Source organism: Barbus barbus (genome assembly GCF_936440315.1).
Source record: "Barbus barbus genome assembly, chromosome: 28".
Lineage (NCBI taxonomy): Eukaryota > Metazoa > Chordata > Actinopteri > Cypriniformes > Cyprinidae > Barbus > Barbus barbus.
In genome coordinates this window covers 29,273,900-29,298,918 of record NC_136756.1, presented here as the reverse complement: position 1 = coordinate 29,298,918, position 25,019 = coordinate 29,273,900, and the positions used below count along the sequence as shown (strand labels likewise).

The window sequence follows — 25,019 nt, the reverse complement described above, 5'->3', positions numbered from 1 at the left end:
CACCGAAGCTGTCCAGCTGAAATTAACCGTGTATGAAATGTGCTGAATATTACAGATGGCATCCAGGCCAAGACAGACAGTTGGTCTCAAACCCCAGACCGCACTCTTTCAAAACCGGCCTAACTTTGGTCCGCCGGTCTGTGCCAGAAGCTCCGGCTTGCCGAATCACGCTTGTAATGAAATGAGATGGAGACTCGAGGGTCGGCTGTGATCTTGATCCCAGACAAAAGCTTGCAGGCTCGGAATGCACAGCTTTTGTGCTCATTAAGGTGTCGAGTTCTCTATCAGACCTCTGATTCTTCCATTTGCGCTTTTTCTGTTTGACTCAGGGACTCAGAAATGACCCAAAGGACATGTGTTCATTTGTAATGTTGCTTGAGTAGATGCAAACACAGGCAGGTAAACATCACGGGTTACTGCAGTGAAAACCCTCCAGTTATACACTACTGTTCAAAAGAGTTTATTCAGCAAAGATGCATTAAACTGACCATAAGTGATAAATGCATCTATTGAATTTTCTATGAAAAAAGGTAAATGCGACATTTTCATCTCACAGTTCAAACTTCTTTATTTTCCTCACAATTCTGACGTTACATCTCACAATTTAGACTTATTTGCAAATCTGGGTTTATTTTTCATAATTCAGACATTTTTCTCACAATTCTGACGTTATATCTCACAATTTAGACATACAATTATGATTTTATATCTCACAATTCTGAGTTTACATCTTGCAATCCAGTTTCTTTGTTTCCTCCACATAATAAAAAACAAAAAAGGTAATGACAAATTTTTCTCTCATATAATAATAATAATCACAAATGTTTTGCAAATCAGTATATTAGAATGATTTCTGAAGGATTATGAGACACTGAAGACTGGAGTAATGATGCTGGAAATACAGCTGCGCATCACAGAAATAAATTATAGTTTAACACATATTCACATAGAAAACAGCGGTTTTAAATTATAATAATATTTCACAATTTTTATTGTATCTTTAGTTAAATAAATGCAGCCTTGGTGAGCAGAAGAAACTTTTTTCCAAACACATTAAAAAAAAAAATCTCACTGACCCCAAACCTTTGAACACTAATGCATGTGATTTTTTTTTTTTTTTCATTTATAAAGTCGTTTTTTGTAAATGGGCCTTGAAGCAGGCTTACGTGACACTTGAGCGTGAACACAGCTACTTTACGAGTGAACTGATCTCACGTCGGGTTTGAGTAATGACCTAGAAAGCAAGCACACTCTCCCTGCAGTGCGTCTTCCGAGTCTTTCATTAAGAACACGATCCCGTTCACCTGACACACACCCGCGCCGCTGTCCTTCACTGGGAATTTTGCAGAACAGCCTGAATTGATGTTCTGACCTTCAGCATTAATATTGCTTTCTTTGATGCCGTGACTTTCAGCCATGCTGTAATGACAAGACGAGAGGATTATAAGCGTTTGGAAAATCTTAATTCTTTTCGTAATTATCTTTTGGCCCAAAACTGTCGACAGTATGGTTTCCTTTAGGACTCATTATTTCCACCGCAGCTGAAGTGATCTTCAGAAGGGTTTGGCGCTAAAATTGATGGAGGGAAGCCAAAACCTCAGGCGCAAAGAAACGAGAGAGTATAAGGTGCAGCTCTTCAGAAAACTCAGAAATATACTGTATACTGAATCAACATGAGGTGATGAGAAACGCTGCACACGTGGGACGATCCCAGCTCGCTTATCAGAACATTCCCATTCTCATGAATACAAGTTTCAAAACATTATTTCTGTGTGTTCTCTGAAGTCCAGTTTTTATTTTTTCTTGGTTATATGAATGTTTAGGGGACATTCCATTTTATCATTTTGGAATCAATATGGAATGTTACTTTTTAAAGGGACAGTTCACCCAAAAATGAAAAATCTGTCATTGTTTCCTCACCCCCAGGTCGGTTCAAATCTGAATTAATTTCTTTCAGCTGTTGAACACAAAAGAAAATATTTTAGAGAATGTTGATGGCGGCCATTGACTTCCATAGTACCCCCCCCCCCCCCCATATACTATGGAAGTCAATGGTTACCTTGAACTGTTTGGTTATACCAACATTCTTCAAAATACCTTTTTTTGTGTTCAACAGCTGAAACAAACAGGTTTGAAGCAAATTAAGTGAGTAGATGATGACAGATATTTCATTTTTGGGTCAACTATCCCTTTAATGTCCTTTGAATGTTTTGAAACGCATAGTAACATTTAAAAATGTTACACAAACGTCCAAATAAAATATTTCAGAAATAAAAAGTTTCTTTTATTCATTACTTTTTGTGCAAATATTTTGTTGTTTCAACTTAAAATAATTTGTTGACTTGAAATTTTTAGTTACTCAATGTTAATTTAAGAGACAACTGGAATATTTGAGTTGACTAAACTAAATATTTTAAGTATTTTAAGTTGAAACAACAATTTGTTTTAACAGTGTATTAAAAACCAGATAACTCTGAACAAACATTCTATTAACGTTACTGGAAGAATGTTTGATAAGCTTAAATGTTTAAAAATGTTTTTTAACTTTTAAAATTTTTCTCAAACATTATGAAAATGTTACTTTTGAATTTTCTCTTAACGTTCTGAAACAAGTTACTACATTTTTAAAATGCTACTACGTTTAAAACTCAACTTTTAGAAGAAAAACGTTTCATGAATGATGTAGAAACAAGGCTTTTGGTTTAACGTTTTGAGAACATTATAAAAGAACATTCTATTAATGGAATTACTGGAAGAACGTTTGTTCAGAACTTTGAGAGAACCTTCCCAGAACGTTAGCCAAAGTTGGAGAACATCAACATCTACAGTATGTGTCAAAATATTTTTTTCAGAATTTAAAAAAGTCATTTCATTGAATTAGTTCATTTGGATGGTTCACGGGAATGAACAGATTCAATTCTATAATTTTAGGGCTTTTTATAACAAATATTTAATTAAACACTGCGGTTTTAAAAAAAATAAAAAAAACAGGCCATATTCTAATTGTTTTAGTTTTTAATTTAGTTTAATTTATTTGCTCAAGTTTATTGCTGTCACCAGTTCAATGAATCAGTTCATTTCAATGAACAGATTCACTGATTCAGTTCTATGTATGCCACTTTTACAGCTTTTTAAAGCAAATATTCACTTAAAAGCTGCATTTTAGTAGTTTTTTTAATTGACTATTTTACTTAATTTAGTTAGTTCAATTTATCTGCTCAAGTTTAATGCTGTCACCCTAACTGAGATTTATTAATTCAAAATCGTTCATTATTTTGTGCCAGAAAATATGGCTCTAATTAAATTTTAAATAAAACGTTATCCATTTAAAAATATATTGTCTTAACTACAATGTAAAAAAATATATATTTTTTGAAGTTTTAATTAAAACAAATATTACTGGAGCAAATTTGATAAGAAAATATTATTTCAGTGTTCCTACTACAAAACTTAACGTTTAATTCAATGTTACTTGCGGATTCTTTGTAAATATTAATTAAAGCAATTTCTGAGCGAAATCTATTTCAAAGTAAATCCTACACCTTAAACTATCTGCTAACTCCTCGTAAACTTAAACTAATTAAATTAAAACATTTCAGTGTAGCTTAAAAATACGTAACTATGTTTTGTTAGTAACTTATACTGCCGCAAACCAATTTTTCGTAAGAACTTAAATTACGAGTAGCTTGTTGCTATTATGAGCAGACAAGGTACAGTACGTTTCAAAGCTGCTTTCCAACACTGCTTACAAGAAAACAGCTGGTAAACGATATTAAAACATGACACCTCCAGCTTGACTTTTAATGAAGCAGTAAAGCAAATGAGTTTGAGGTTGGTTCTGTTAGTGTACCTGTCACGTCTGCGGAGATCTGAAGCCTGTGTGAAACGCAGTGCTAATCATCACAGCAGATTCTGTTGCTTTCAGAGCGATGGTGAGGAGGAAGCTGGCAGATCGACACAAACCCACCCAAGCCCATTCTGTTCACCTGGCACAGGGACGCTGCTGTGAGCGAGACGCTCCGCTGTGGAAACATGCCAACAGAAGATTAGTTTACTTCACAAACTCCACATGAAGCATTCATTTACTTCAGAATACACACATGTATGCAAATGCACTGCAAAAATGATCTTCCTGCTCAATATTTTTGTCTAGTTTTCCAGTAAAAATATCTATGCATTCTTAAATTAAGATACATTTATTTGAGAAGCAAAATGACTTATAATTTTAAGTTATGTTTTCTGAAAAATGCATCAAAATTAAGCAAATTTATGCTTACAAAAAAAAAGAAAAAAAGAAGCTAATTGGGTCAGAAAAATAAACTTTATTCAAGGGGGAGATTTAAAAAATATATATATATATTTTAAGGATAATTTAGCTAGATACATAAAAAAAACACTATTAAAAAAAACATAATTAATATCTTTTGTCACTTTGCTTCTTCAGGAAATGTATAGATATTTGTACAGGAAAACAAGAAATGCTGAGTAAGAACTTGATTTTTTTGCAATGTGAATGTTAATTTTACCTGTAGGAAATGTTAATAATATTCTTAAACAAAAAACACACAGATAACTTTCAAACAATCCAATATTTGGTCATCTAGAAACATGCCAAAGGGTTAAAACACCCTAAAAACAAATGTTGTGGCTCAAAATAAATTAAATAAAAAAATAATAAATAAATGTTTGTATAACTCTTTTTGAGTTACTTGTAATGATGTTCAACCAACAAACTACAATGAACTTAATTTCAAGCATACATTTTTTTTAAGGTCATTACTCTTACTCAACTAATTTCAACACATTTAAGTATTGGCCCTGGAACCAATTAATTTTACCAACAGCTGTTCCGTTCATTCTGACTTCGAGAAGTTTCATTTTCTTGAAAATGCTATTAATATTATTGTATTGGACTAAAACAGACTGACTTTGCTCATACAAGGTATAACATCTTAACAAAAATGTTTAAAGTGAAGTGAAAGTGACATGTGGCCAAGTATGGTAACCATACTCGGAATTCGTGCTCTGCATTTAACCCATCCAAAGTGCACACACACAGGAGTGAACACACACACACACACCGTGAACACACACACACACCGTGAACACACACCCGGAGCAGTGGGCAGCATTTATGCTGCGGCGCCCGGGGAGCAGTTGGGGGTTCGGTGTCTTGCTCAAGGGCACCTCAGTCGTGGTATTGAGGGTGGAGAGAGCGCTGGACATTCACTCCTCCCACCTACAATCCCTGCCGGCCCGAGACTCGAACCTGCAACCTTTGGATTACAAGTCCGACTCTCTAACCATTAGGCCACGACTGCCCCTTTTTTTAGTATCTTTATTGTCTTTGTTTCACTTGTGGCGTTTCTGGTCAAAAATAACAAGCCTATAAAAATGGCTTTTTATGCTATATTATCAGCAAATCTTGGATTCAATCTTGTTGTCAACTTCGCACATGTTTTGCATTTCTTTTTGACTCTGCTCAGGCCTCAGTTTCTAAATGAAAAAAAAAAAATTTTGTGGATAATTTTGGCAACATACACTCATAAACCGAGATCAAAGAGGCCTACAATCAATCAGAGTCAGAAAAAAAAACAAAAAAAAAACAAGATGTTAAAAAATTGAATCCAAGATTTGGTAATAATATCATAAGAGATTTCCAAGCAATCTATAGTTTTACCATTATGCTCTATTTGGGTCTTTAGGTCAAAACATTAAAAAAATGCCCAAAATATGTTTTTGATAGTTTTCCTGTAAATACTTATTCCTAAAAGAACTTCAGTTCTAAAATCATGGTTCTGAAAAAACTAATTCCTTCTCATGCTCAGCTTTTAGTTTTCTGAAAAACTGTGTATTTTGGAGCGGCTCGCTCTTGTCTGGACATCCAAATCTCTTTCGTCTGGCAGTATCTCACGATGATTTTCAGAATCATATTTCCCAAAGAATGCTTTGCGGCTGCCATGAACTGATGAGAAAAGCCAACATCAACGTCAAAGAAATGGAACAAATACTAACATTCTGCATGAAGTACAGACTCAGAGTGTGACATTGGATGAATAGATTTATGATAATAGCTTGTGTGATTCTGCAACACAATTGGCCAATAAACTCACAATCAGCGTGTTCATATTAACACAGCCAAATCCAATTTAAAGAGATGATTTGCATGTCCTCAGACTGGCCATCTCATCTTCGGCTTATTACGCTGTGTGATATCAGATGCAGGATCATTCAAATGAGCCTCAAAATATTATATTTGACAAAGCAGCAAAAGAGAGCAATCAGCCAATGCTGTGACACGCGGCTGAAGGAGCCACTCCAGAGCAGAACAACAGAGATGTGATTGTTTTCTGAGAGAGGGGAAACAACCGAGAGAGGTCTTTCAGATATTACCTTATATCACGGGCTGTCCACCTTTATAGAGCCAGAGATGCTCCATCTAGAGAACCTGTACTGTACTGTACAATATAGATTTTATTAGCACCTCTGCATATTTAATACATTAACAGGCATGATCATATTAGACTGAACTAGTGTTACCAAAAAAGGTAGCACTTTAGAATAGGTAACACTTGCTAACTATTAACTACGACTTTTCCCTCAATAAATTCTTAATTTGCTGCTTATTAATAGTCAGTAAGGTAGTTAAGTTTAGATATTGGGTAGAATAAGGTCATGTAGAATAAGGCATTAATATGTGCTTAATTAGCACTAATACATGGCTAATATTCTAGTAATATGCATGTTAATAAATACACATTCAGTCAACGTTATGAGTGAAATCAGGAATGTTAGACTGACAGGTTTAAAGATAAAATAAAATTATCTCAAATACTGTATCTATATATCCTTAAATCAAGATACTTCAACTTAAAAAGCTAAATGTTTGATTGTATTTTTATTATTTTTATTGTGAACTCATTTTTATTTTAATTTTTTTAAATAAAAATTGAGTCCATGAATAAAAGAATAAAAATGGGGCTGATGGCGTCAGAAAAAATAAACTTGTTTTGCCTTTGAATAAAATTTATTTTTCTCTTATGAATTACGTTTATTTTCTCTTATCTCATGCTCTTTTTATTTTTCCCCAGTGGCATATCTCTTTGTTTCTTATTTCAAGCTCAAATTTGCTTAATTTTAATTTTCTTCTTTTTTTTTCTTTTTTAGAAAACAAGGCATATGAAATCTTATGTAATTTAGCTTGCAACTTGATTTAAGAATGTTTAGATATTTGTAATGGAGGACAAGACAGTAATACTGAGTAAGTAATATTAGTTTTATTATTATTAGTTTTATTAGTATTATTAAGTAATTTTTATTTGTAACATATGGTCAGATTAATAGAAAACAGTATGAAAACTGATGTCAAATCAAACAAAAATCAATCTTAAAGTCTTATTTTGTTAAAGAAGTAGTGTTGATTCTCAATTAACACGCCATATTGATTCCTGAAAGAGAATTATTTTCAACTGAGGATGCAGAATTGGAATTTGAATAAAAGGATAAGGAAGTAAATTGAAAAATAAATTTAAAAACAAAAACAAGAAAAGCAAGGATTAGGCCATTGTTCAATTAGGACATTTAAGTAATTATTATAAACATGCCTTAGAAAAAAAACATTACTGGTGTGCATCTTAAGACAAAACAAATTCAATTCAATTCAATAATAAAAAAAGCCCTATAATCTGACGGTTTATGGGCCTTATATTCATAGAGAATGGCAACAAAACTAGGTTCTGATTCAAAACATTCAGTTATATATATATATGAATATGAATAGGAATGTTAGGGGAACAATCCATTTTAGAATTTTGCAAACACTATGAGAGCGTTACTTTTGAATATTCTCTGAACATTCTAAATCAAAGAGTAACATTTAAAAAAACATTAGAAAAGTGTCCAACTTAAACACTTCAGAAAAAAGATTTACAAATAATGTGTGCTAACATTTTGAGAACATTAAAGACAGATAAGCACATTTTATTGTTATTGGAAGAACGTTTGTTCATAACCTTCTGAGAACGTTCCCTGTTCTTTGTGTAGATTATGAAGTTACAGCATGTGTCATAGTACAATGAACTCTTTTTGAACTCAGTTTTTGTTTTTTTGTTTTTATCTCGGATGATTTTAAGACAGGATGAGCTCAGAGATTAAGAAAATATATCAGCTGCAGGAACACTCAGTCATCTGAGTAACTTCTGATCGATATATTTGTCCCCAGGAGTCTTTGTCACGGCCTGCAGAATCAGAATCAGCTCTGCCAAGAGCTTCAGACGCAGCGTGACTCTGACAGAAAGTTTATAGTAGCATTAGTCGAGATTAGCGCCATTATGTTTATCGCTATTTAATCATCATTTTAAGTAAGTGCACAGTAATAATTACCCTAATGTCTGATTATGCAGATGATCCGTATTTTTGCAGATGACTGTAATTACCTTGTAAATCACCGACTGTGTGAACGAATCTAATGACAATAGTCATTCATTTAAAACAGGCCGCAAGAGTTTGGCAACTTGATTTCACTCCAGTCTAACGGCACATGCAGAGGAAAGTGTTTTAAATCATCTGCTGAAACATGAAGCGTTTGGTAAAAACCTCCAGAAACGGAAAATTCCTCGTGACAAGATGCTGTACTGAATTAGATGAGAGAATTTAGCCGAGAAAACAAACCAACTTCTAATAAAACTTTCATATTCAGTTATCGAAGGATCAAGGACAAGCAAAAAGTGATTTATGCCTTTTTTTATCATTGGAAAAAGCTAAACAGAAAAATGATCTATTTCCAATTAGAACTGTAGAAAAGTTCTCCTTAATTACATTGAAACAATGTTTATGCAAATATAAATACAATGGCTGGAAATTGGTTTGATTTCCATAGTCACTGAATAAATGCAGAAATCTGAAAGCAGCAACACAAATCACATTATTTCTCTAATGAGCTCCACAACTCTGATGAGATTTTCATCGTAATGGGATGATTGATTTAGAACTGTAATTAACCTTTTGTCCCAATGCTGGGATTGTAAAGTTGTGTTTGATGCAGAAGGACATGAAATGAAGGTGATTCAACTCATGACAACAAACAGACGTATCATGAGATATTCCCAGACTTTCACCACTGTTCAAAAGTTTGGGTTTTTTAAAAGAAATTAATACTTTTATTCATCAAGGATGCCTTAAACTGATCGAAAGTGACAGTAAAGACATTTAGAATGCAACAAAAGATTTTTCTCTTTTGAACTTTCTATTCATCTGTGGATCCTGAACAATTAAATCGTAGTTTCCACAAAACTGTTGTCCAGCACAACTCTTTTCAGTATTAATAATAATCAGAAATGTTTCTTGAGCAGCAAATCGACAGAACCCTTCCTCAATCTAGTTATAAAATGACAAATTTAGGTTATAAAATGCTGTGGAAACATTTTAAAATGTTTGTAAAACGTTGACATGGACAGTTTTCATATTATAACTTTATTTAAAGGTTACACAAACGTTCACACATTCTATTAATGTGTGTAAATATGTTATTTTAAACGTTAAAATGTCCAGTTTTCTTCTTGTGATTCTAATGTTGTTTAAAGTTCACAAAAAAGTATCCTGTCACTCAAAATAAAATGTTATTTAAACGTAATTTCAATATCCTAAGAACGTTAAAATCGTGATTCGAATGTTGTTATTTTCATCCAAAATGTAACATTATTTGAACGTTTATCCTTAAAACAGTCTCAACATTATGAGAACATTTACCAAGTACAAATAACATCATAAGGACATTCCAAGACTGTTGTTCTAACTTAAATAACAATGTTCCATAAACATTACCTTAAGAACTTTTTGTTATAACATTTATATAACTTTTAAAAATATTGTGAGAACGTTCCATTAGCTGGGATTTCCCCTAAAGCAACAAACACGACTCTATAAAGATGATTGGTCTAAAAGAGCAGCATGTGCATCTGTGCAAATTCACAGTATTAGTTTCTCCATGTTCAGACCCCTGTAGCTGTAAAGGCTGAGCTTTATATGGCAGTCTGTGGCCACTTACAGCAGTAATAAGCTGCATCCGTTTGTTCTCCACAGAAACTGCATGCTTCCCTTCCCCGAGATGCATTAGAGCTGTCATTTCCACCGCAGAAATATGACGTCTGCACGCTAATGATTTGCAGAGCTGCGTGTGGAGATGCCGTCCATGAATCACACAAATGCATTCGCGCATCTGCATCAGCAGAGTGAGATTTACGCTGCAGTGGTTCTCATGCTAATGCATTGTAAGAACACAGTAAATCACTGCAGAGCACACATCACCTCCACCCTGATGATTCCCTCCATGGGCTGCTTTACATGCAAATACACCTAACACACGTTTATTACAAGTTGCTCAAGTTTTGTTTTAAGGAGGATGCACTTCACTGACCCTTTGAGACCAATTAAAACTGATTAATGATGCTATGCATCTTAATATGATGCACAAATGTTAGGCCTCTAAATGATTGATATGATCAAAACTTTGCTGTCACATTCAGTCTCCTCCATATCTTCTGTCTGATTGATAGTTTAGAGATTTTTATCAAGTAAAAGCTCTTTTAGTGTAATTGTACATACGTGTCCAGCTTCAGCTGCTGCTTCTCGTGTCAAATCTTGATTGATTTCTCAAGTAAATGTCAGAACAACGCAGTAATATTTCCAGATGAACACTTACTGGACTGAAGCAGCTCAGCTTTACTTGATTCTCCATCAATCATTTTTTAGAAAAATTAGTGCGTCTCAAATCTGATCATCAGGATCTTTTGAGGAGCGTTTGTTTCCAGAAGCTTTACTTTCTCTGTTCCTCAGCGGAGGAATGATCTTCATCTCACATCTTCTGAGGAGCATTTATTTCTTCATCTCTCAATCAGCATTGCATTATATGCTTTGAAATTGCAGAGCTTTGATCATACTGCAAAAAAAATATTTTCTTATTAGCGACAAAAGTCTTGTTTTCCAGTATAAATTATCTAAACATTCACAAATCAAAATACATTTACTTGAGAAGCAAAATGACTTAAATAAAGCCTTGTTTTCTAAAAATGTATCATTCAAATTGAGTGAGTTTTTGCTTGAAATTAGAATAAATATCATCTGCCAGTGGAGCAAGACAAATAATCTTATCCCATTTAATTTATTTTCTGACTTGACATTTTTTCTTGTTTAAAGCAAAAAACAATACATTGATACTTTGTCATTTTGCTTCTCAAGTAAATTCGATTTACTAATGTTTAGATATTTGTACTAGAAAACAAGACAAAAATATTAGATAAGAAAATCATGTTTTGCAGTGCAAGCGTTTAAATCTCATCTTACAAATACATTATTGGAGATATAAAATCATTATTGATATTTACAGTATATCGTTTTATGCAGGTATCTGCTAAATCTCATTAATGTACTTTGATGCAATCAGAATTTTAAACAAATATAAGTATCTGCAGCAAACAGCATGTTTTTGCTCAGTTTGAGTCTCTGAATAAATTGAGCTGGGTTTTTTTCCTCCGTATTCTCACTTTATCAGACTATATGAGCCATTAAAGCCTGATGGATCACATATGCAAACCTATTTTAGATTTATTTTTATATTTTGTCTATTATTTCATATATCAGGCTTTATAGGTTTAAGATGAAACCTAATATTACATGCATTTCCCAGACTTTAATTCTGACTAACATGTTTTTGGCATTTCTATGGGCTCATGTGCATCCTGTGCCTGTTCTGTGCAAGAAAACAAGCAACATTAGCAAAATTGATCCTAGACAATCTCAGCCATTTGTGTGTCCGTCTCCGAACTCAACCAACCAGAGCTCCGATCTTGATTAATCTCAAGAGGGGCTTTTGTCACGATGCAGTAACCTAGCAACAAATAACCTCTATTACCATCTCAGAAATCATTTTCATCCCCTCCGACGTCCCCAACAGGTTAACCACAGATTACAGTGGAGCAAACACTGTATTTACAGTCCGTTTTTATGGTTGTTTCTTTGCTTCATGTCACAAACATTCATAAAGTCACATTCTAAAGTGTGCAAACAACATCGATTGTGAAACTGTCACCATTTCTGTTTCACTCAGCCTCTAAATACATGCTATTTTCTCTCACAACAGTTTGCCCTTGTGCCTCGAGCTGCTCTTTTTTTATGCAGCTACACAGGCTGTGTGGATAACAGACATTTAAGGTGAAGTTCATAACATCAACAGCCTCATATTAATTAAATGAGATGGTAATATGTTCCCAACCTCATATCATTCAACATGTGGCAGGAATGAGACGGGATGGTGTTCTAGTAGGAAAGAGGAAATCCAGATGTTTGGCTTCCTCACATGAATATATTTATCTTCCATACTGTTTGAATTCAGCACGAGAGCCAAAGTGAACACAGAGAGAGAGAGGAATAATGAGCAGAGAATCTGATCCGCGGCAGATTCATCTCAGAGAGGCTAAAAGCATCAGAATGAACACAGATGTACACAGTGTGAATTTGAGAACTTGCACATTACATGGAAATCAGATTAAAGCAGAGTGTTATAATCATTTGCACTTCTACTGGTTCATTTAGTGCCTTGTCTTTCTGTCATACTGCATCGACCAATCAGAAGCCAGGACTGAAACTATGCTGCGTTTAGGCAGAGCCTCTAGTGGCTGATGTTAGTAGCACAGGCTACGCATTTTGTTATGAATTTCTCTTAAAATAGACAGAGTTTGGTGTCAGTACTTTTTTTTTTTTTGGAAGAAATAAATGCTTTTATGCAGCAAGGATGCATTAAATTAGTATAAAGTGACAGAAACCTTTTATAACATTATTAATGTCTCTACTATTTCAAATAAATGCTGTTCTTTTGAACTTTCTATTCATCTGTGAATCCTGAAAAATAAAATGCATCACGGTTTCAACAAAAATATTGTGCAGCACAACTGTTTTCAACATTGATAATAATCAGAAATGTTTCTTGAGCAACAAATCAGCATATTAGAATGATTTCTGAAGGATTATTTGAAATTGTAATAATATTTCACAATTTTACTGATTTTACTGTATTTTTTACCAAATAAATGCAGCCATGGTGAGTAAAACAAATTAAACTGGAGTATGAAAATGTATATCTTATAATAGTGTTTGATAAAATATTTATAATAAATTCACACTAACATTAACATCAAATAAATGAAACCTTGGTGCACTTCTTTGAAAAACACTGTAAAAATCTTACAACCCCAAAATTGTAACATGACCTCCAAACTCACAATCATTTTTAGTCATTAAACATGAGCTGTTGAAACTTATAATACAAAAGAACCACAAACCTTTTGTTTTAACAACCCTCCTCTGCTGTAATTCCAGATCTTTCCAATTGCTGTGGTTCTTCTTGCCGTTTGAGGTTCATATGTCATGCATTCTCAGTCAACACACGATTTCTGCTTCTGTGAGAAAGTTGTTGTTAAGCACAGAAATGCAAATGTGTACGTCTGATAACCGGAACTCATTATGACATTAAACATACACTTTGCTTTCATTTACACTGCAAAATGTAGTCTTACTAAGCTATTTTGCCTTGTTTTTCCAATACAATTATCTAATCAAGATACATTTACTTCAGAAAGCAAAATGACATTAAGCCTTGTTTCTGAAAATTGCATAAAAATGAAGTAAGTTTAAGCCTAAAACATGAGAAAATATCTGCCAATGGGGTAATAAAAAAAACCATTCACAGGGAAAACAAGATTAAGCAGATATTTGTGACCCTGTCTGTGAAAACCCAGCTAAAGTCATTTTTTGGTGATTTACTGTTTTCAATTCAAGTTTATTTGTATTGCGCTTTTCACAATGCTAATCGTTGCAAAGCAGCTTTTCAGGAAATTAAAGTTTATACATTATATTTAGTAACACTTATCAGTGGTGACTATCTCAAGACCATCTCATATGGCAGAGATGTACAGTAAAATCAAGCAGCAAGTTAATGTCATGTAATCAAATAGACGGTGAACACTATTAACTGCAATGATTATAAGTTGCAATCAAACTTATAGCAAAATTTGGTAGTTTTGTTTTCTATATTGAATCGTCCTTCATAAGGTAAAGAACATTCTGTGAAAATGTAACATTGATATCTTTATTACTGACCGAGTAAGACCATGTCAAATATTGAAATCATAGTGAAATTAATGGTTGAAATGATACATCTGATGCTATCTCATAATTAGATTTTGAAACTTTAGCCTGGATTTCACAGAGAGGGTCACATTTTCTTGTTTTATCCAAAAACTTATTTAAATTTGACACTTTTTTCAGAATACCTCATCTTCTAAATGTATGTGTAAATAAACGTATTTTGATTGAAGAATGTTTCGATATTTAGATATGTCAAGACAAAAATACTGAGTAAGGTTGAGCTATGGGAAACATTAGAAATGTTGGGGTCTTTTTCAGGATTTAAATTGAATATTTTAAAAACACAAATATTGGCCTTTAATTATAACCCCCTAAATGAAATTAAAAAGGATTATTCCTTAAAATGGGATCTTACAGTAAATTTATTAAATATTTAGGAATAAATATCCCCAAGGTTATGAACCATTTAGAAATGCTTAATTATGGCCCTATTAATAATATTAAAAAATAAAAACTATTTGATATTTAAATTTAAAATGACATTCTCTGTGAATTACCAAAAATATTTGTTGACTTTCGGTCCAAATGGATTGAGTATATAACTCCTATTGAACCGAATGTTTTTTTTTTTCTGATCAGGGAATATATGTCAGAAAAGCTGTAAAAGTGACAAATGTCTCAAACAGATCTTGTGTATTGTATCTCTTAGCAATAAAAATTTAAATAAATAAAAAAATACTGAGTGAGAACATAATTTCCGACAAGGAATCGCCCATAATAATACTTTGCAATTCTGAACTTGAGGTGATAAATATTGAGGTCTTGATGGTTACGCTGATGGAGCGAAGCTGAGAGTGAACAGGACAGACCAGTGAAGAGGAAATGGATACATGACAGGAAGCTGGCGATCTGAGACACGAGGCAGTGGTCAGGACGAGACAGAAATCAATACGAGAAGACTGCCACAGAAAGAGCTTCGATTTACATTATTTATGCAAAGACAATTGTTTAATACATTTCCTGGGCCTAATTAGGTCTAATTGTGCTGCGGGCAGACAGGTTTATTGAGTGTCGCTTGATGTGTAAACAGTGTAAAAATATAATTCTCAAAGAGTATATTTGTCTTGTTTGCCAGTAAAAGCATCCACACATGCTTAAAACAAGACACATTGAGATGAAAATCAAAGCGGCATCAGACAAGAGGCTTATTTGCAAAGAAAATATACTGTGTAAATGTATTTAGTCTTGTGGAGAAATCTACCAGTGCAGCAAGACAAATTACAAGGGATTTTGTCATTAATTTAAAACACAACTGTTGACCAAACAGAATTAATGACTGGAACTAACCATTTTATAAACACTATTATAGGTTGTTAATATTTTGAATTAGATTTCTTTCTTTTTTTATATATATATATATATATATATATATATATATATATATATATATATATATATATATATATATATATATATATATATATATATATTGTAATTTTGTTGTGCATGTCATTTTTATTAGTTTATATATTTCAATAGTATATATTTTATACAAAGTTAAGTATATAATACAAATATATTTAGTTACAATTAATTGGGATTAATAGTTTGACAGCACTAATATATATTTATATTATGGTAATACTTATGCTAAAACTTGGTTATACACAATTTGAAGGCTGAGTGACAGTCAGCTGATGTTGTGTTTGTTTTTAGAGCTAACTGTGCCTCTCTCATATAATTAGCAAATTGCAGCCACTCTAATTTTAGCACTAATTATTCTTGTTGAGTACGAGAAGTGCGTTGTTCTGTCATAAGGACATCTGAAGCCCGGGAGACTGTGAGATCAGCGATGCAAGTCTAACGAACATGACTATCTACAGAGAAAACACACATGAGAGAGTCTTACATCTGAGGGTCAACAGTCTCATGCATTTACAAGAAACAGCATCCAAACACTGGCATGCAAACTCAAAGCCGACCTCAGGTAACCAATCCCTATCCTCATATTAAATAACCCGAGGTTGAGCATCTATTTAGCCTGTCACGAGTTCATCCTTCAACTCAAATAGACGACGCATCAAGTCCTGAGTGATCCGTGACAGAATTGAATTGAAAGCTTTCCAGCTCATTTAGCGAGGTCGAATCCAGATGAGACGTCATGTTCTCTGAATTCTGATGCGTGCATCACCCTTCAAACGAACTTACGCCAGGTTCACAAAGTGATCAGGGAATAAATCAGTGTTGTCAGAGGCCAAGAAGTGTTTGTTTGTGCGTGTCTATTTTTTATAAGCTCATTTTACCTCAGAGGCCGAGACTTAAATGAGAGTGCTTTGATTGAAGACGTCCGTCTGGGACGAAGATGAGGAAAGTCTGAGGAAAGAGAGAGCAGAACTTTGAAAGATAAAATCAGAGTTGACCTTAAAGATGAAGTTTCAAGTGTCACCGAAACAGAATTACAGAAAATAACTAGATTTGCATTGCCAGAAGGAAACAGTCCAGTGTTGTTATTGCTAACTAAAACACAGACACACACACAGACACACGACTATATATCCTATAGCTAAAAGAACGCCTCGGTTACGCATGTAACCCTCGTTCCCTGAAGGAGGGAACGGAGACGTCACGTCGGTGACCGACGAATTGGGATCCCTACCAAAGGGCCACGGATACTGCCCCTTCCAGTGTCCTGTGGAAGCCTCCTGCGCCCCTATTTTTTTGGCGCAGGTCAGGGCTTAGCACAGAAGACCAGTTACTGTTGCTACGGCACTACCCACTCAGTAAGACTGGATAACACTGGGAAAACGTACCCGTTCCACTTGGAACCGGACGCTGCGGAAGCCCACCCTTCCCGAAGGAGGTTCAGGAGCACTTATGCATATGAATCAACCGTTTAGGCGCATATGAAAAATTAGAGGAGATAGAAGCCTTTTGGACAATGGCAGAACATCTGCCGGTGAAACACGGGCTCTCAGGCTATACCGTGGACTTTACACATATGGGATCCAATTAGGCCTTACATATGGCACCCAGCCCTCTACTGGTTCTCACGGATTCATCAAGCAAGGGCCAAGGACGCTCCGCCACGTCTGACTGCCGAAGGAATGGAGGAGCTTGACAGGGTCTACCGTACGGACTCTCTGGAGCAGTTTTAGCAAGCCGACCTGGAACCGGAGCCTCTCAGTGCTTCTACCCATTTGAGGCTATAGAACCTGGCGAACGTGTTAGGAGTCGCCCAGCCGCAGCTCTACAAATATCTGCCAGCGAGGCACCTCGAGCCAACGCCCAGGAAGATGAAACACTTCTAGTAGAGTGGATTGGTCTCTCTAAGCGAGATCCCAATTCGTCGGTCACCGACGTGACTCGGAGTGACCAACTGATAGGGAACTATATATCCATCTTATAGAAGTACTGAAATAAATGATCCAAAAATTAAATTAAAAATTAAAAATAATAAAATGAATACAAAAATAAAAATAATTAAAAAGCATTTTCAGTAATTGAAATAAAGGTGAAATAATATGTTTTATTAATTTCATTACATAGTATGAATTTAGGCTATATTATGTTATGTTATATTATGTAATATACATTATATTTATTTTATTATACATTTTCTGTTTTTTTAATTAAAAGCTAAAGTGAAAAAATAAAAAATGAAACTGTTGCAATTGAAATATATAAGCATTGTTTAGTAAATGAAATAAAGCTGAGTATATATACATATATATATATATATATATATATGTGTATATATATATAATTTTACTATATTTGTTATCATATAGTTTATTTTTGTATTATATTATGTTACATTTTATATACATTACATTTATTTTATTATATATTTATATTCATTTTCATTTTAGAGTAATTTTAGTACTTCAATAAGATGAAAAATTAAAACTTAAAAAAAAACAAAAAAACATTGAAATGTTGCAGTTTAAATACGAGTACCAAAATTACTAAAACTAAAAAAAAATTAATAATTAATATGGGGAAGAAAATAAAGTAAAAATGACAAAAGCACATAAAATTACTAAAAATAAACATATTAAAAGTTTGAGTCATGGTCAAACTACCAATGTCTCTAAACATGAAACTGACACACCAGAAACAGATCTGAACATCCTCATCTTGTCATCTTTTCAGTTCTTGTTTTAGGAAACTGCTGTCTGTTTTTGGAAACACTGAAGCAGAAAACCATAGCAAACACTCCTGAGAACCAGATCCCATGTGTTTGGATGATAAAGCTCAAATCAACTTACTTGCAGCCAAAGCAGAGAATCAAATTAATTTTAAAATAAACTAAATTAAGAAATAATTAACCACCAAAAAGTGAGTGTCTATGACAGAATAACCCAGGTGGTCTTTTGGAAGATTTTTTAGGAAATATGACACTGTTTTCAGAAGGGAGGCTCTGACCGCAGGACGGGTGTATGAGGCTGTGACCCCCAAGCGGCCGGCTGATGGATGAACGCTGGGACCCGGACCTCGCTTTCACACCAAACGACCTGCCACAGGGCAAGAGAGCCAAGCATACACCAGGGTTTGCAGTCGGCATGATGCTGGCACTATTGAAGTGAGTGTAGATTTACATCAGACAATTAATATATGCTCATGTGTTAAACGTAATTTAAGTCTCTTTGGATAAAAGCATCTGCTAAATGCATAAATGTAAAGTCAGTATTCCTGAAATCAAGTTCACATGTCCCAGCAGAGGAAACACAGATGTAGAAACACTGATCTGTTTGTCTGACCAATGGGATTGAGTTTGGGACAATCTGTTTGACTGACTATGTTTTTGCTGCCTTTCAATAGCTGCTGTTTCTTGTGTTATTTTATTATTATTTACATACTATTATAGCATTTAATAATAATTGGATTTAACTGTTTTTTATAGTTCCACTTTAACATTTTATTTTTAGTTTAAGATTTAGTAATTGTTTTTAATATTTATGTGTTTTTGTAATTTTTATAAGGTTTTTTTTTTTTTTGTAAATGTTTCTATATAGTTTAAATTTATTTTTATTTTAGTTCTAGTAATTTCACTTAAAATAAGTTATTTTCATTAAAATTTTCCACCTAATACTGACATTTAATATTTATATATACAAAAAAATATTTAATATTTTAATATTAAATATTATATAATATAATCTAAAATGATTAAATGTAAGTATTAAACTTATTTTAAGTGAAATGCACACAAACACACACACACACACACACACACAAACATATATATATATATATATATATATTCCATAGTATCTTATCTTAAAAGTTTTTATGCAAAACTATTTTCTAATTTATAATTTTCTAACTGATCATTTCTATTCTGACTTGTGTGATTTCGGTTTAGCTTGTATGCTATTCTTCTGTTAATTTTATTCTGTGTGTGCAGAGAGTTGATCAAATAATTTCACTGCATGTCAGACTATATACAGTGTTGTGTGTGTGAAATACAATTTGCATAATTATTTTGAGCCACTTTCTGTATGAGCACCGCACTTGTAACACCAGGGTCATGGGTTCGAATTCCATAGAAAGCATGAACTGATCAAATATAAACCTTGAATGCAATATAACTCACTTTGGACAGAAATGTCTGCTGCTAAATGCATAAATATAAAGCCAGTTTATCTTTTCGCATCACTTTTCAAGAGTGTTTGTGGCGTCTTTCAAATAAATGCCATTTGCTTTGACATTTTGTTATCTAATGCAATGACATTTTTAAGTGTGACGTTTCTGTAGCGTTTGGCTTTTGATGACTTATATAACTAAAAGTAAATAACCAAAAGAACAAGTTTTCCCCAAACATTTCTCACTGCTGTTGGAACACAGTGGCGTCTGATGATGTCTTTGTCTTGCTCATAGCCGCTCATTTGCAGCGCTCTCCCGCGGCGTCTGTGAAGAGACACAGTAGACTGAATCTCACCTTGCAAAACTCGTGTAAGGCGCATTACATCACCACACCGGGATGTTTTGGCCTTCCGCTCATTTCTCACAGAGCACAACATGCTGTGGCCATATGCTGCTCCAGTCGGATGCGGTATCCAAGCAACGGTGCCAAAGCAGCGGGACAAATTAGAGCATCTCTCCAAACCAAGGTTCAAGCAGAACAATACAGTACCAGCACACAGATCCAAGACTTCTGAAACAAAGCAAACAGTCCTATGAGTGATTACTTTCCTTCTCCAACAATGAGAAAGAACAGAGCGGACCAAAGCAAAGTATGTTTCCGCTGAGACCGATGCCTATTAATAACACAAACTACATGACCTGCCATCACAGTAATCATTCTAGCTGATTTCTGCTGAATATTAGGCCATGCAAAGGAACAAACTAGTCATGATTCTGGAGGTGGACATTAAGACAAATATTACTGCTTGATTTCCATGGATTTTTGGAGAGTAGCCTGGACACAAACACATGGATTTGGATAAAGCTCCTAAATAGAAGCCAAAACTCCATTCTGGCTTTGCATCTTTGCATTTATTCATAAAATGTGGTCATTTTTTACAGTGCATTTGAGGCTAATGACTTTCATTGATGATTTGGAACCCCAGATGGATGGATCCCATCATTTGCATTTATAGACAGATCATACCAAACTGTCATTAAGGCACTTAAACGTGTGAACGATCAACTTAATTCACATTATAAAATTGCAAATATGCTATATTTTATGCACCATTAGCGCTCTTATAAATGTCAGTCCTCTCATAAATATTTCATTAGATAAATGCCAAGTTTTCCATGTTCATGGCAGCAGTTGTTTAACATTTAGCAAATACATTTTCAGTCTAAAAACTCACTGTTGAGTTTCAGACAGCCTTAAAATTACTTTACAGACTTCTGGTTGCATTCTATCAAGCCGTGTCATAACATAACAAAAAATGAAACAAACATTGTACAGAACACCAGTGTTTATATCTTGTTTTTTATATAATTCTGAGTTTTTATCTGTCAATTCCAACTTTTTTCTCAGTTTATATCTTGCAATTCAGAGTTATTTTAGGCAATTCAGATTTTATATCACAGTTCCAACTTTTTTTTCATAATTGCAAGTTTAGGCTATATCTCGCAATTAGACCTCAGTGTTCAGACATTTTTTTTTGTTGCAATTTGGAGCTTATATCTCGCAATTTCAACTTTTTTCTCAAGTTTATATCTTACAGTTCAGAGTTTATTTGTCGCAATTGCAGAGTATCTCACAATTCTGAGTTATTTCTTGCCGTTCAGAGTTTATATCTTGCAATTCTAAGTTTAATTATCACAATTTAAACTTTTTTTCTCAGAATTGCAAGTTTATATCTTGCCATTCAGAGTTTATATCTTGCAATTAAGACTTTATATTGCAATTTGGAGTTTAAATCTCGCAATTCCAACTTTTTTTTTTTTAATTGCAAGTATCTCACAATTCAAAGTTTATAACTTGCAATTCGGAGTTTATATCCCATGGTTCAAAGTATCTCACAACTTTGACTTATTTCTCACAATTCTGAGTTTAAATCTCACAGTTCAGGCTTTATCTCATAATTCTGGATTTGAATCTCACAATCGTTTATTGTGCGATGAACTCAACTGCCTTTTTATTTTTATTTTTTCTTCCTGTGGTGGAAACAAGCTTCCACATAAAGCAGGTAGCATCCAATTACATTAAATTAGCACGCTCGACCATATTTCAACCTTTCATTACTAATATATAACGAGCAGTCAGATCCGAGCTCAACCGCTTGATCTCACAGCACAGAAAATATCTAGCCTTTGGCATCGGGCTGGAAAAATCTTTCATGACACCTACTTAATACAATGGATTTTCCCCTCATCTGCAGGATCTGTGTCCAATTTTTTAGCGCACTTGAAAAATGGCACAGGAAGTCCTTAAGAAGTGCACTATGACTGGCGAGCCACAAATATGCGGTGAGCTGTTTTTAGGATCGGGACGGATCTAAATATGGAAAGAGCACATATAATGAAGTGCAGCTGGGGTTCAGCGAGGAGGTGCTATTGTTGCCGGGACATTTTTTGAGGTTTTTATTCTGAGAAACACATCAAAACAGGCCTCGTACCACACCTTCATTAGTGTGGGTCTCCCGTTGAACTCAGTGAGAAACCGGATCTCCAGATGCTCTTATCCAGCAACGTCTGGGCGAGAGGATGACGAGAGGCTCTCGAGCACTCAGGGAGGAAGGACATCTGTGTGGCGTTCAGGGCGACCCATGATTAATAGAGTAAAGGTGAGGGGAGACGACACCTTTGGCTCGCTGGATCTTAATGGTGAACACAAGCTATTCCCATCGGAGCCTCCATGAAACCCACCACAAAGACACACATCTAATGAGGGCAGGACTGGATTCCAGGTTCAGGCTGTGAGGTAATTCTGCCATGATCAAAACCTTCCATAGAGCTTCTATGGTGCAAATTGACACACTGGGCCTAGAAACCACGCCTGGGTGAACATTTTTGGACAGTGAGTGAAATGAACAGGAAAACATGAAGTCATTCTCATCCCTCTATAGCACACAGTAATTCACTTAAACAGATTTAACAAGTTACAAAATCTCTATTTCCTGCAATTACGTTACTTCCTGTTGTTAATTCTGAGATTCAAAGAAAGGCCAATACCATTATGAATATATATATATATATATATATTCATGGTATATTCGTATGTATATATATATATATACATACGAATATACCATATATGAATATATATGTATATATAAAGTTATGAAAGAAATAATAATAATAATAATACTGCAAAGAAAATTACTTATACATACACTGCAAAAAATATACTTATTGAGTTTTTATTTAGTCTTTATAACCAGCATTATTAGTAACTAAAACTACAGCTTTAAAAAACAAAAAAACAAAACAAACACTTGAAATAAAATTAACATTAACTAATATATACTAAAAAATACTTAAACTTATTTTACATCACGTATTTGCCAAGGCAGCATTTGCATTTATTTCAAGTTTAAGTACTAAAATATTCATATTTAATAATAAAAATATAGACATATTCTTTATAAATAAATAAATAAATAATAAAATTACTAAAACTTTAACTAAAATTAAGAGGAAAATAGAAAATAAAATTCAGTTCGAAATATTAACAAAATATTACCGATACTAAAATAGCAGTTTTAACTTTTTACCAAACATCTATAAATCAAAAGATCTTGTTTTCACAGAAAAATAATACATTGAATATAAATATATTTTGTCTTTTTGCACTCGTTTTTTTTTTTTTTTTTTTTTACTTTTAGTTACTGGGTATAGTACAGTGAGAAAAACTACATATAAAATAAAAAAAATATTTGAAATCGTAATATCTTGTACAGTCATATTTAGATAATTGAAATGGAAAATTTGATTTAAAAAAAAAAACTTAATCCTTGGAATATTATTTTTCCCTGTGCATTGCTCTATTTTAATACATTTCCCCAAATTAATAGCTAATTTCCAGATTTGTTTGTGCATCCAAGCTTATGTTCCTAAAAAAAAAAACCCTGTATCTTTACCTTATCCTCCGTAAGCCACAGGAAATGGCTTTTGTGCTTCAACAGACAAGACACGTATCCTGCAGCACAGCATCTGTTGACAAGCTTGACTTGCTTCCATTACTGGCCCAGAGCTTAACAGAGAAACCCAATCTAACTTGGCAGAGAGTCAGGAAGCTTTTCCTGCTCAATTCTTTCCCACAGAACAATGCGCTCTTAATTAAAGAGGCTAATGAGTAAGATACAGGAAGAGAGAGGGCGTCTCTACACATTAGAGCGATCGTCTGATCTTTCAACACATCCGTCCATCACATTTATACTATGGAGCATTAAAACAGAAGAGATGCACTTGTTTAAAACACAGCACATTCGCTGCATTGAGGGGAGGGATTGTGAGTAATCAGTGGCCCGCTGGGACAGGAGAGGAAAAATAGAGGAGAGAGGGTTTTATTCTTGGGTCCATTGTCAACATACATATTAATGAAGACTCGGGTCATTGGCCAAGACATCTGCATTGCCCTGCGGTGCCGCTGGCTAAAAATAACCGCAGACATGTGAATCCAGTAAGATATGAAGCATTTATTCATTCGCTGTTTGATGGATTTAGTTTGTGTTCTTCTGGCATTTGCGTTACCTTGCTGGAATGACAATGGGAGAATCACAGGAACCACATGGAAATCACATTCAGCTCAGCAGACACAGGTTCATGTTTTTATCATGCTGGCTTTCTGCAGCTTTCATGAAGGTCCCATTTTTAAAGCGCTTATTCAGACCCAATAATGTCAATGTAGAGAATCGATTGAATGGGACACAATGCTATAGTCAATATTATAGTCTCTAAATGTAAATGTCTTGTATTAGCAACACTTTAAAGTTTGAAAATACTACTTTTTTTTACTAAATGAACATTAACTGATACAAAAAAATTAAAATGCTTTATTTCAACATTTTTCTTTTTCATTTAGTTCAAGCTGAAGTACTAAAATAACTAAAACTATATAATAGACTATATGATAGATAGATAGATAGATAGACAGACAGACAGACAGACGGACGGACGGACGGATAGATATTCATTCCCAACAGATATTTGTTCCTGTTTTAAGCATAAGCTCATTTCATTTTGTTCAGTTTCTCAGAAAATAAGACTTCATATCTTCAATTTGCATGTCAAGTAAATGTGTCTTGATGTAAGGGATGTTTAGATATTTGTACTGGAACATTTAATGCCATGACTTTAAGAGTTTCTGCTCTGATTTAAGACCTTAATTTCTGAAAGGGCGCATTAAGACTTTTTAAACCCCACAAAAACCCTGTCATGGTTCATTTAATGGCACTGATGGGATCTACAATTGAAAT

At 34.0% G+C, this 25,019-nt stretch overlaps 1 protein-coding gene and 1 long non-coding RNA gene across 2 annotated transcripts in view; both read right to left on the bottom strand.

The window, feature by feature from the left end:
* The window catches only part of LOC306848635 (synaptic plasticity regulator PANTS-like), an 806,624-nt gene that overhangs the window by 126,259 nt on the left and 655,346 nt on the right, over positions 1–25,019 (bottom strand). The gene's annotated exons all lie outside the window — the stretch shown is intronic.
* LOC306848141 lies at positions 548–13,451 on the bottom strand. Its single transcript, XR_013782208.1, has 3 exons — positions 13,335–13,451; positions 3,851–4,022; positions 548–1,419 (listed from the first exon to the last, which is right to left on the bottom strand). It is a non-coding gene; the product is annotated as an uncharacterized lncRNA (long non-coding RNA).